General features: G+C 36.3%; 1 protein-coding gene across 9 annotated transcripts in view; it reads left to right on the top strand.

The window, feature by feature from the left end:
* The window catches only part of LOC124220872 (uncharacterized), an 89,288-nt gene that overhangs the window by 49,319 nt on the left and 27,058 nt on the right, over positions 1 to 12,911 (top strand). The gene's annotated exons all lie outside the window — the stretch shown is intronic.

Genomic DNA, 12,911 nt, shown 5'->3' with positions numbered 1-12,911 from the left:
GATTTCATGCTAGTTCGTAATTCATGTTCTCCTTCAGCGAACGTCCGATCGTAAAAGATTTTTCATTATCATTTCGAATTGTCCGTGAGTGAACGAAGCTCGTATTCTGCACATTTTTGTTTGTCAAGCGAAGTTCCTCAAACAATAGAAAAATTAACTATCCAAGTATCTTTATCTATCTATTCGCCCGTCTAACTATACTTGCGTCTATCTTCCTATGTATAACACGTCTGTCTATCTATTTGTCTTTTAAACTATACTTCTGTCCATCTTTCCATCTACCTATCCGTCTTATCTATTTGTCTTTCCATCTATACTTCTGTCTAACTTCCTGTCCGTCTATCTATGTATCTATCTATCCATCTAACCGTAACTGCAGCACGAGTCGTAGCATCACGTTCTCGCTCTTCGCCCGCGGAGTTTCTTGCCCTTTATTTATTTTATATCCCCCTACTTATCGTTGTCTTTTCTTACTCTCTCTTTACTTCGTTTTTTTTTTTTTTTTTTCTACCCTCTTTCCATCCACTCGCTTAACCGTGCGGCTATACGTGTCACGGGGGCGTTTCACCGAATACGCTACGCTTCCCTAACTTGGCTCTGCACCAACAATATTATGTTGAATCAGTGCAGATTTATACCAGCGGCTAATTTACGGGTGTATATATTCGGGCACCGTTCGAGAACCGCAATTCCTTAATAGTTGCTAGTAATTAGCCCCTAGCTCGGGTTCGGGGTAAACGATACGAGCCTTCGTCAACTTCCATAACATCTGTGCGTAGACAGCCGCCCCTTGAAACCACGCGTGTATTCCTCCTAGTTAATTAGATACTTGCTTCCCTCGCACGTCGTCGTGCCACATCAAACTATCATTTTATGCTATTATTATTAGGCCCTGATTCGTTTAAGGACCGAATGATCTATATGAAGATTGAAAATTGGCAAGAGGTTTGATTGTTATTAATTCGTATTTTTTATTGGAGATTTCCGAGTTTTCCTTCTCCAAAAATTACGTTAAACTAGATTTACTCTTCCGATTTTTCAAAGATTTGTTTTATGTTGGCTTTTTCTCTTAAAAGTTTGATAAAATTCGCGTTTTGTTAATATGCAAAGTATAAACGCGTATCAATTATGACGGTGTCGTTTGATTTCAATATTCATTTAAAAGACGATGTCGTGATGCAATTTCTCTGAAATGATTAATAAAAGGATATTCTAATCGAAATTTGTAGGTTTAAAAATTTATTTCGAGTATAATGTTACTGCATTTTTCAAATCAAATTTGCATTTCTTTTGACCTCATTTCAGTCGACACGTTTTTTTTTTTTCTTTTAACCAGACTGTACGCCAAGCGCATACTTGAGGGCGACATCGGCGTATCTCGAGGGAACCCTTTGATAACCGGCTTGTTTTATTACGGTAGTTACCGGCAGTCTTTCCAAGCATAGCTTGTCAAAGTTTAAAGATCCGTGAAAGTTGGGTGCTGCAGTCAAAGTAAAAGCGGCTCTCGTAACTCCGACAAGACTGCACCCTCGGAATTTTCTCGATATAGATAAAAGGCTTTGCGTAACGATGTAATTCCGTCCCACTAAATTAGGAAAATGCACACATTGTTTGAGCAGATTTGTTGAAAGAACCGAAAAAGTTCACTTGACTTCGCCAAATATGTCGAACAAACATAAGAAATACCGCTACGTATATTCTCGCTTCAAAAATACCGCTTGATAAACAGACAGATTCGATTTTGCTAATCTACTCGCAAAAATTCTTGACCTAAAAAAATCTCGCGGAATATTGTCAAAAATTGCTGACGGGAAAAATCACAACAGAAATAACTTGTTATTAAATTATAATTAGTGTTTAAAATGTTTTCGTACCATTTCGTCAAATATATTGAACATTGATCTTTGCAAAAAAAAAAAAAATCCTCACACGTTTTTGCTGATATTTATTTTCCGTAAAACATGTGGTACTCTTTTTCTTGTACAATCGTTTCAATAACTCTGAAAAGTTCCAGTTTATAAAGTTTATAGAGAGTTTATGTTACAGTTGATATATTATTGAGTAAATCTGTCATCTGTGATAGAATCATCAAATTCTTGTTCGGCGGGTCTGTTATACATATTATACGATTAATACGGTGGAATTTGTCTCACGTTCGTCAATTTGTACCAGAAGTACATGCGTTGAAATAATTATATTAAGTTTTGACGGTTTTCCCCTCGTGACATGTTCTGCTTTAATTACATTTGCAGAGTTGTACGATATATCTACTGTAAACTGTTGTGACAAAATTTCATCCACAGACGAACAGAGACGAAAATAAGAAACCCGATACGGCTTTTCACAGCAGTCGAAATATTTTCGGATCACTAACGTTGGTGAAGAAGGCAAGAAAATAACAAAATTGAGCTTTGAGTTCTGAACCCATCTTTGAAACAACGTGCCACCTGTTAATAATCCATTTCGTTTACTCCGTCGACCCTTGTAAGCTGAAAAACTATATTTTGTCACGAAGTATGAAAGGAGAGTCCTGCGTTCGACGGAAGAGATAGAAAATGAAATTTTATCCGAAGGAATAACATTGCGATAAGTAACGGGAAAGAGATGAAAAAAAGAAAACGATTTTAGACAACTTTTTCCACTCTCTTCGCCCTTAAATCGGTAAAAAAAAAAAAAAAAGAAAAAAAAATCGTTTTATTTGCGTACGATTGATTTGCCATCGCCAAAAACGTCGCGTCACAGTTTTTTGCCCGTAAATACTGACGGTTAATTTTATCTGGCTATATCTTTCAGGACATATTTTCTAACGCCAAACATCGCTAATCGGTCGATGCCGCGACACGCTGTGCAAATGTTAAGTCTGCTTAGGCTCAGCTTTATTGGCCACATGCTCGTGCCAAAGGAGTATACAGTCCTGGTGGAAACATATCTACTTGTGTCGGAATAGAAATACGTTCGAAAGAGAAAAGTCGAAACGAATTTAAAAAAATGAAAAGAGCTTTCGATGAGTAACCAACTCGCGAGAATATTTTTAAGGAAAGTCTTTTGAACTTGGTTGGTATATAAACGCGGTGCTAAGAATAAGCAGGAAAAAACCGAAATCATGTCGAAAAGGAGAAACGGGGTTTCCGGTTCCTGAAATTAGGTCACTTGATTTGTTTTCTCTTCAATTGAGAAACGATTTTCTCATTTTACATAAAATTTCATCGTCTTATGAAGGAAAATATTCTATACATCCCAGAGACGGTGCATGAATATTAAACGGCTCCAGATGAAATCGCGTACGGTTTGGTGAAAATATTAACAATACAGTGAAGTGATTTAGGGTCAAGGGTTGAAAAGTAAAAATGCGAGGCTCCTCGAAGCGAGAATTTGATTTAAATCTCCGTAACATGGATACGAATTGAAGATTGATAAGCACGAAAAAAAAAAAAAAAATTGGATCTGCTAACGGATTTCTAAAGACGGACTGTTGTTTAGTTTGAATGGATCATGATTAATTCTGTTTGTAAATGGATTCCCCGAAAAACACCTGCGAAGAATACCTAACGACTTCGATAAGTTTTTTTTTATAACCAAGCATAAGCTGCTAATTATAACTTGTAATAATTTCATATAAAACGATCTTCTAATCGACTCAGTAGCTGAAGAAAAAATCGCCTCAAGTGATTTGCAGAGAATTTATTTTCGTAAATAACGAGCTAAAATTTACCAAAATCGAAGAAACGGTGGGTTTATAGCATTAAAAAAATTAGGGAATAATGCGATCGGTATAAAATAAGTTATTGTAAATAATTCGATTTTTGTACTCGAAATTTGTGAGCTTGAAATATTCTTTACGAATTGTTACGTTCGAAACAACGCCCATCGACTTCAGTCATCAGCTTTCGAATCTCTTAAGATTCTCTTTTGTTAATTCGTTTACCTTTTAGTTCGTACTGTACGCCGGATTCCTTCACAAAGTGGAAAGGGATCGACTGATGAGTTGATAAATGGCAAAATTCCGAAGTAACAATTAAGTATTCCGTTCAGTTTCGTTCCCCTAATTTTCCGCAAGCTGGCCTCGTTTGTTCTCCACTTTGAAAGGTCTGACTTACAGCTAGGTCACGGGGCTTGAGTTTCTGGGAAAATGGAATAAAACCGAATATCGTATTCCATTGTGCTTTGCGTCGTATTCGGTTCCCTCTTCAGCCTAGTCACTGTACCCTTTAACGATACTGCAAAACGAGGCGTACATATCTATATACATTATACATATAATAACAATAAATATCTACGTAACATGTATACATAGGCATAAACTTTTCATCTCATCGATAACTCGCCGCGTTAATCGTCGGAAGGCTTAAAATTCTTAAAAGTTGATCGCCCACCAATTTGAGCCGTTGATTCTCAAGATATTTTCTAATAACCGATGTATGGATACGGAAGGTTCAAAGGAAACTGCCAACGATTACACGGCTGAAAGATGCTGGTTTCATCTTCAAGCTCTGAAAGTTTCAGAATAGCCCGCAATTGTTAAACTTTGTACACATTTTAAGCGAAACGACGTTGTTCAACACTTTTTTTCATAGAATAACTTCGAAACTGTTCGTACGATTTTTACGAAATTTGATACAGGTTGTATTCTAATTATTGGTATACTTTTTGCAGGATACCAGAATGGTTCAGGTTCGAAATATGCTCCGCGAGTTTATAAATTAAAGACGTCTTAAAATTCTGTAATATTACGAATTATTGATAGAAAAAAGAAAGCACCGTAACGGAATTGTAAGAGTTTTTAGTTGCAATCAACAAACAACGTCATAATGTTCCGAAACAGACATATTTCGTGGAGAATTGTTTCATCTGTAGCTGAAGGCTTCGTAACTCGGATCAATTTTCAAATTTCGAAACTCAGAATAAATGTAAAGCCAAACAAACAGACTTGATGTTACAATAATCAGAAAATGCAGTATCGAGAATTATAATTACACCGAATAGTTACTTGTGCGATATTTTCTTGTAACTCAAATAATATTTAAACCGTTGTCCTAGCGAAATCCTTTTTTTTTTATTGTTAGTACAGTCATTGAAAGTTCGTTTAAAAATCAAGCGTGAAACGACGATCCAACCCCTTAAACCAGGGGCAATCATTACTTCCGCTTGCCATCGTACTCAAGTTTACGGCGAAGCTAATTATTGCCCAGCGATGTGTCCCGATAAGGAAACGAGTTAAAAACTCCTCTTCAAGTTGATCAAAGTTTGCACAGAGAGCTGCAGGCTTCTCGGTGGGGTTGAAACCGCGTCATCACCTGCGAAGTCCCAGTTTCGAAAAATATTCCCACCCGACGCGTTGAAAATAGTTTCGGAAACCATGAGCGACCCTCGAGATTAGCTTCATCCATTCCGTAATCAAATTTTCACCCGCTACGGGGACACGGAGGATCGGATAACTCGCTAATTCGTCCCGTCTGCAGGGCGATCCTTATCACACAACAGAGATTAGCTTTGTTCAATCTACCGACGAGCCTAATATCGATCATGTATCTTCGATGACGAGCAGTGGTGCTGACGGTGACGTGGGTCTTCAAAAACACTGCCAAAAATGGAGCCGAGTACATTTAAAACTTTAGTGTCGAAATTCAGACCCTTGTAAACTTCATTTTATACTTCTCAGTCATCTGTATTCGATGTGTTCTATGGTTGTATGCAATCTGGATGGTAAATTGAACAGAAATCAAGTTGCAAATTTGATCAGGATCAAAAGCGAATAGTTCGAATTTGATTCTGTGGCGTTAGTTTTTGTTCTGTATCGAATGAATGATGACCTTCTTTTAAAGTAAAATTACGTTCTTTACGCAATTATCTTTTCGACTAGGAGATTTATACAAGTAGAGGAGAAGCAAAGAAAAATGAATAAATTCAGAACTTTGACAAAATTCTTAATTACCTGCATCTTATTACTGAAAGTAATCAAGAACGTCGAATCACCGTAAAATCCTGAGCTTAACATCTGAATTAAACCTTCTTCGACAAGTAGATCTAATTACACGGTGGAGAAAATATCGAAATATACGTCTACATACACCGAGAGAAGTTTTTAGTTCCGGTTACCGCTCAGTCCTTGACTATTTTCATTTTTTACCACGATCGAAAAATATACTTCTAGGTACAAAATGAAAATTAGTTTTCTATCTGTTACGAGAAAAGTCTAATTTCTGTTACTATTCTTACTCATTACGGTCGCTGTTACTATATTTTCCTGTAACTGTTGCGTAAATTTAATGCTTGTGCAACAATAAATTGACGTTGAAGCCTTGTTTAATTAAAAAAGTAGAGTAAACCTCGAAAACTGATTTTGCGTTGCGATTACCAAAAAAGGAACGACGATATCGCAAAATGGTTAGGCGTACCTCGTTTTTCCTAATTCCAGCAATATTCAAACAGTTTTTTAACGATACCTGTTTTACGGAATTTTTTTAGTTACTGTAACAAATAAAATTTTACTCAGTGTACCGACTCACGATTATATCCTTTCAGAGTTGAAAACTCGCGGAGCTTTTATCCCGATTCTGTCGTGACCACTATTGTCCCAATCTTTATCAATTTTTATTAACTTTTTTTTTTGATCCTTAAATACGCTCCCGATGCAATCATCTCCGAAATTCGTCCGCAAGCCATCTTTTCATCATTTTTTTGTCCGGAGAATCGAGTTAGCGAAGGTAGAGGGGCGTTTTCACCGATGACATCATCTCCTGGTGCTTTTTCTCCCTTTCTCTCTCTCTCTCTCTCTCTCTCTCTCTCTCTCTCTCTATCTCTTTTCCTCGATTTTCTATCCTAGATCTCTGGCCGGAAGATGGATAAAACGTCCAATTTATGTGAACGGTGTCTTACCGTCGATCTGCGGGATTTTTCTCGGTGCTTCTGTGCTTGCGATATTCTCTCGCCTAGTCCACCAGTCGGGTGAGCTTGAAATTCAGATTTCGTTTCACCGGCTAGAGAACGGAATCTGATAGGTAAGCACAGCACGCAAAGCCCTGCCGCACTTTTTTCCCACCCTTGCATTTTATGGTATTGAATTAACGGGATGTACGTATATAGTTGCAACTCTGTCTTGCGCGAGACACTTCGAATAAAGACCAATCTCACTGATTTCACCTAAAGAGAGATCCTCAACGAAATAAATTTCAGGAAAACGAGATAATTGAAAAACTGAAGCAGGTACGTTGTATTCGTCGTTGCTCTGACGTGATACGAAAAAAAATTGCCAGCTGTTAAAAATTATCCCTGAAAAAATTTCACGGCTAAAAAACTGTAATTTTCATTTTGTATCCGGAACTGTATATTTTTATTTATAGTAACCACAAGTAGAAATTTTTCTCGTCGTCCGTTTGCGGAAGATGAAAATTTATCGACAAAATGCGAGCCCCGTTTTAGGTGAAAAAAATTGGTGTTAGTTTTGAGAAAAATTGGTCGAGCAGCCAGCTTGCGAAGTGTCGATTCGAAATATCGCCAACGCTTCTCTAGATTTATCGATTTTCCACCGCGAACGAGTTTTGACAACAGCGATAAAACTTGCAGCTATAATATGGATTTGCTGAGAATACGAAAGGTGAAAAAACGCCTTGTAGCAGCTGAAGGTTCCCAAGCTCAATTCATTCGTCTGTCAGTCGCCGGTAAAGCGTTTTAAAGAGACAAAAAATTATGTCTGGAGGAAATTTTTTTTCTTGCGCCGATTCTGGAGCATAAATCGTCGCTGAAGCTAATTTACTTACATATTGCTATTATTACTAATGTAAAATAGAAGTAACCACAATATCGGAAATTTTTGTTTCAACTCCAGACACCTCAAAATTACTTTTACTATTTTTTCACCAAAACGTCCGATTCTGGTGAAAAACAGCACGTTCGATTCGTGGACGGATTCTTCGCAAAAATCTATTTCTTATTGAATGATAAGTTGATCTGTAAATTGTAGCGATTGTGAATACCGGATTTTTTTTTTATCAACTAATGAGTGCAAGAAAAAATCTTTGTCTCAGACAATTTGCAGAGAATTCATTTAACTCGCAAAACCACCTCTGGTGCAAAAACCTTGCGCCAAGTACATTAAAGTGGCAACTGCCAACAAAAATTCATTTTCCAACTTAAAAACCATCAAAATAACAATATACAGTCAGATAAGTATCAGAAAAAGTACCCTTCCTACAAAAAGAAAATAGTGAAATCAAAATACTTGCTGCCAAGTCCATAATTTCATTGCAAGAATAGGAAATCAATACTGAAAATATAGAATTAGGTAAGAAATGAGAAATTGTGGGTTAATTGTACTTGGGGGGCATTTTTTGGTCCTTTAAAATATTTTTTTCTACTTCGCAGAATCTGTTTTCGAATTTGATTCAACATAGATTCAGTTGCAGTTTTTAAATCTTTGCTTTCTCGTGTTTTTGTATCGATACATTTTTAAACTTGTAATTTTTGTCTCTTCGGTGTAATTTTCGTTGGTAAAATTCCGAGTGAAATTTATTTTACCGTCAAATGATCCGTTCGCCGTTTTTTTCTCTGCTTTTCTACGCTTTGGCAAAAAATTATTGTCGTAATGACGTGACGCGCATTCACATTTTTCATCACAGAATTTTTCTCGGAAATATTTCGCGTTCGTGGTTTTGTTCAAATGTGAAAGACGCGTTGATTTCGAACACTTTGAAAGAGTTTCGGATGTTCCATGTGCGTTATTATAACGACAATTTTCAGCGATTTTGGATAATGGAGATAATTTAATTTCGTAGATCTTAAGAAATCGTAATACATGTTAATCAGTTAATAAATCGTCATACGGACAGGGATAACAGTCGATAAAATCGATTTCGGGAGCAAAAAGAAAATTTCTAGAGATCTGTTTAAGGGATGAAAGAAAAATGAATTTCTCTTGAGAAATTTTGAAACTTGTATCGCAATTTAACCTGATACGGGAAATAAATCCAAGTGATTTATATATGATCCGTCAACAATATAACACACCTACGTTTATTCTACTCCCTTTTGGTTCATAGTTGAAAAATCATGCCACTTGAAAAAAAAATTGATCAAAATATTTCCGACTATCGACACTCGCTCTTCAAATCGTTTTTTCTATTACAGTGTAACCTTCGGTCCAGTCGTCTATATTCTTTCCGTGGTAGGGGGGAATATTTTAGAAAAAGACGTAGCTCACCGGTCCGTTACACAGAAACCTTCCCGGCAGAGTCGTAATCACTCCATACGTTCAAAATTAACGACGACATTTTAAGCCTACGTGCATTAGGTAATATAATTCAGTGTTAAGACGCGCGCTGTGTAACACGTGATGTATATGTTTACGAGTTTTCGGTTTTCCCCCTCCCATACATATATGTATTAAATATCCGTGTGTATACCTATACACATACATACATAGCGCATCGGTTGCTCGTGCCTCGTAAAATTTCGTTTGATTTGTGACGTTGGATAAAAACTGCAAACACTCTCACTCACACGCACAGATATATCTATTTCCTCTTTTTTTTATATATTTTTCTCCTCTCGTCGCTCCTCTAAATGTCGAATTTTTCTTTATATATGATGTGTACTTGAGAATTGATCGCCACCAGGACTCGAGCCGTTGGCGCATCATCCTCCGGTTTTTCCACCCCGGGTAAAATAATGGTACCTGTTTCGCGATTTTTTTTTTTTTTTTTTTTACCCCCTTTCTTTCCATCCTCTCCCCATTCTCTCTGCCTTTTGTCTCTGCGGTGTTTTCTTTTTTTTTTTTATTCTTCTTTTTTTTTTTTTTTTCTTCATGTTCCGTTTGTTCCATTCTGAATTAATCCCACCTGACGTGACCTTTGAACTTGTCGAATTTACGACACGCCATTTTCGAACATTAATCGTCCCTGCGGTTCCATTACGATCTCTATATATATACACCTCTGAACGATGCTTTCGTATACCTAGGAGCATGTATTTATGTTGCCTCTGTGTGTGTATACATACGTAAGGTTTGTATACCTGTTCCAAATTTATTGCGAAAACAGTCACACGCGGAAACTCGCGAGACGGCTTTGAATTTGACGCGCGAGTGACGGTAATTTGTGAAACGTAATATTGCACCCAAGGATAAAATGCTACTTTTCTTGTTTTTCAAAAGTTGAGACACGTGTTGACGGTATTTTTGAAATATTTGACAGAATAATTGCTGACTCAATCATCGGCTGAGTAGCTACAAAAAAACTCCGTCGTATTAGTGTGAGGTAAATTTGTCTTCCGGATTAATTTTGAAGGATGTTTAATCACGTCGTCAGAACTTTCGCCATAACTGCATTACGCAATGATATTGAATTACTGTGGAAAATATCATTTTTCGAACAAAATTTGTAATCTCGGAGTATAATCGAAGGAATCTAACGGATTCATCGTCATTTTCGAAGCGATCTTGTAATAACAATTAATTGAAAATATCCATTTATTTTCAACCAAACTTCTTGTAATGCACGAATTGTTCATTGTTAATCGTCTTCGATATGTTGGCGGGATAAACCCTGAGGGAATTTATTCTGTTAGTCGTTGTCTAGTCGCGCATGAATACAACCCACGAACTTGATAGAAGGGTTCGTTTTCGCCTTGCGAGCTCTGATTGTTTAGGGCGGCAAACAACGCGCAGTGCTGAGTTAATTGCAGTCCCTCGTAAAACAGCTTTTTCACATATCGAGCCGTAAGAAGTTTATACCCGTACATTCGGGCTACGCGTTTCGGCACAATTTGTGTATCAAGTGCGAAAGCGGAGGAGGGAAATTGCATCCTCGCAGTTTGTTTGCAATCTTGTCGCGGTACGTTAAAAACGAAAGGTCAAAAGAGAATGAAACAAATGTAAAGCCGTTCATTAACAAAACGGAGTTCATTACATTTCTTGTACTTGAAAGATGAAAACGGACTTTCGTATGAAATTGATAAACATTGCTGAATGAAAGTCTCAAAGGAAAACTCACAAAAAAAAAAAAAAATAAATAAATAAAAACAAAAAAACAATTCACCTTCTAGAAAAATGAAACCGGACTGTAAATAAAATTCTCCCCTCAGGACGGTTTTAATCAGTGAGATTTATTTGAATACGAATTACTCGGAGAATTAATTTGGAACAAATTTGTTTTACTTATGACGAATGAAAATATCATACATGTATTAAAAAGAATATACGTAGCAATATATACAAAAAAAAAGGGAATATTTGTTTCGTTCATCGCAGAGTAAAGTCTCGTCATCTGGAAATTAATCCCCTTGGGCTTAAAAATGTTTTTATCAAAATTGGAAAGTATTCAGTCGGCTTGTTTGCGCACGCGTTTCTGTTGATCCGGATGCTTGAAACTTGGCAAAATTTTTTGCTCAATATTTTCAAATTACTTCGGATAACCAATCACTTTAAATTATTTCATTATCTTTGAATTTTCACTTTGTCCCACAAAGTGTGTAATACAGTAATTGAGAAGAGTGAAAGGATCACTTTTCATAAGTAAATGTTTAAGTGTTCGTTCGTTTTCATGTGAATCGTATTCTCAGTTCATTCCATCGGTATCAAATATTCAGTGTATATAATTTATAGTTAAAAAAAAAATTAAAAAAAAACCCGTGTTGCGAATATTAACTCAAGTAAAAAAGCGATTGAAAATTCTCTGGAAGCTTCTGACAATTGAGGGTTAGAAAAAAATTCTCCAAAAACTTTCAAAACTGTCGCATCGCGTTGAAAAGCGGAGAATTTCTCTTCGTTCTGCTTTTTTCTTCGTTTCATTTTTCGCGTTTAGACTTTGGCTCATGTTCTCGACGTGTTTACGGATCCGCGTTATATCGGTTTTACGTATGTCCAGCGAATATGTGTGAGGTATCTGATGGGCACCATAATCTGCATGTTATTACATACCTATACGCAAGGTATAGAACGACTTATTGACGTTTACTCTTATCCCCGTAACTGTTTCTTATTCCCCTGTACATCCGCCTCATTCTTTCTCCTCTTTACCTACCCTCGGCTCTTTTTTATACATACATCCTCTTTGTATCGCGATGGACGAATATTATAAGCGAATGATGGATTTACTTGGACAAAGTTTGTTCTTGTGTATTTTTTCCCATTTCCGTAAAGATTTTTCTCAAAAACTCTGGAAATCATTCTTCAGGGTTGTATAATGCCTGTATACTCGGAAAAATTTTGCTACCGCCAACGAAATTTCAGGGTTAATATACACCCGATAAATATTATTTTCACACAACCGAAACGTTTAGTTGATTTTAAAATGTCTTAGTTATGTCTTGAAGAAAGGTTCGGCACGAGAACCTCATAGATTCTGTTGCGATTGCGAAATAAGATCCACACAGTGAAATTATTTCGTAACGATTGAATAATGATCGTGTAATCTCTGTAACTGGGAAAATCATCGTTTGATTGTAATTCATGCTACGTGAATTAAGTGCTGCATCAAACAACGACAAAGAAATAAGCCAGTATGAATTGAATGGATGATTCAACGGTATTGGACCGCTGATCATTTAGTTCTGCTGATTTTACTTGACAGATATCTGGAATCCCTTCTAATAACTGCTCACGTTATTAATAATATAATATTTTGCTGCTTCAACAAAATGTGTCGTAGATTTACGATGCAACGTATTATTTGATGTGGTAATCAATTAGTAGCTCTCATGATTTCGTAAATTTCACTAATTCTTATCCACCGAATAGATTTAGTGGGCTGTGTAAAGCAATTAATAGTAGAATCTAGCAGACGGTATTTAATATTTAAATAATTATTTCCTGAAATTGACGAAATTAAAATTGATATTTCATATTTATAAGTAGGTATATTTTATTCAAGTAAATTTTTTTAATAATTTGTAAACAGTTATCTCATTATTTAGTATTT

This window comes from Neodiprion pinetum, chromosome 6 (assembly GCF_021155775.2).
Source record: "Neodiprion pinetum isolate iyNeoPine1 chromosome 6, iyNeoPine1.2, whole genome shotgun sequence".
Taxonomy (NCBI): domain Eukaryota; kingdom Metazoa; phylum Arthropoda; class Insecta; order Hymenoptera; family Diprionidae; genus Neodiprion; species Neodiprion pinetum.
This window is presented reverse-complemented; position numbering and strand designations above follow the sequence as displayed.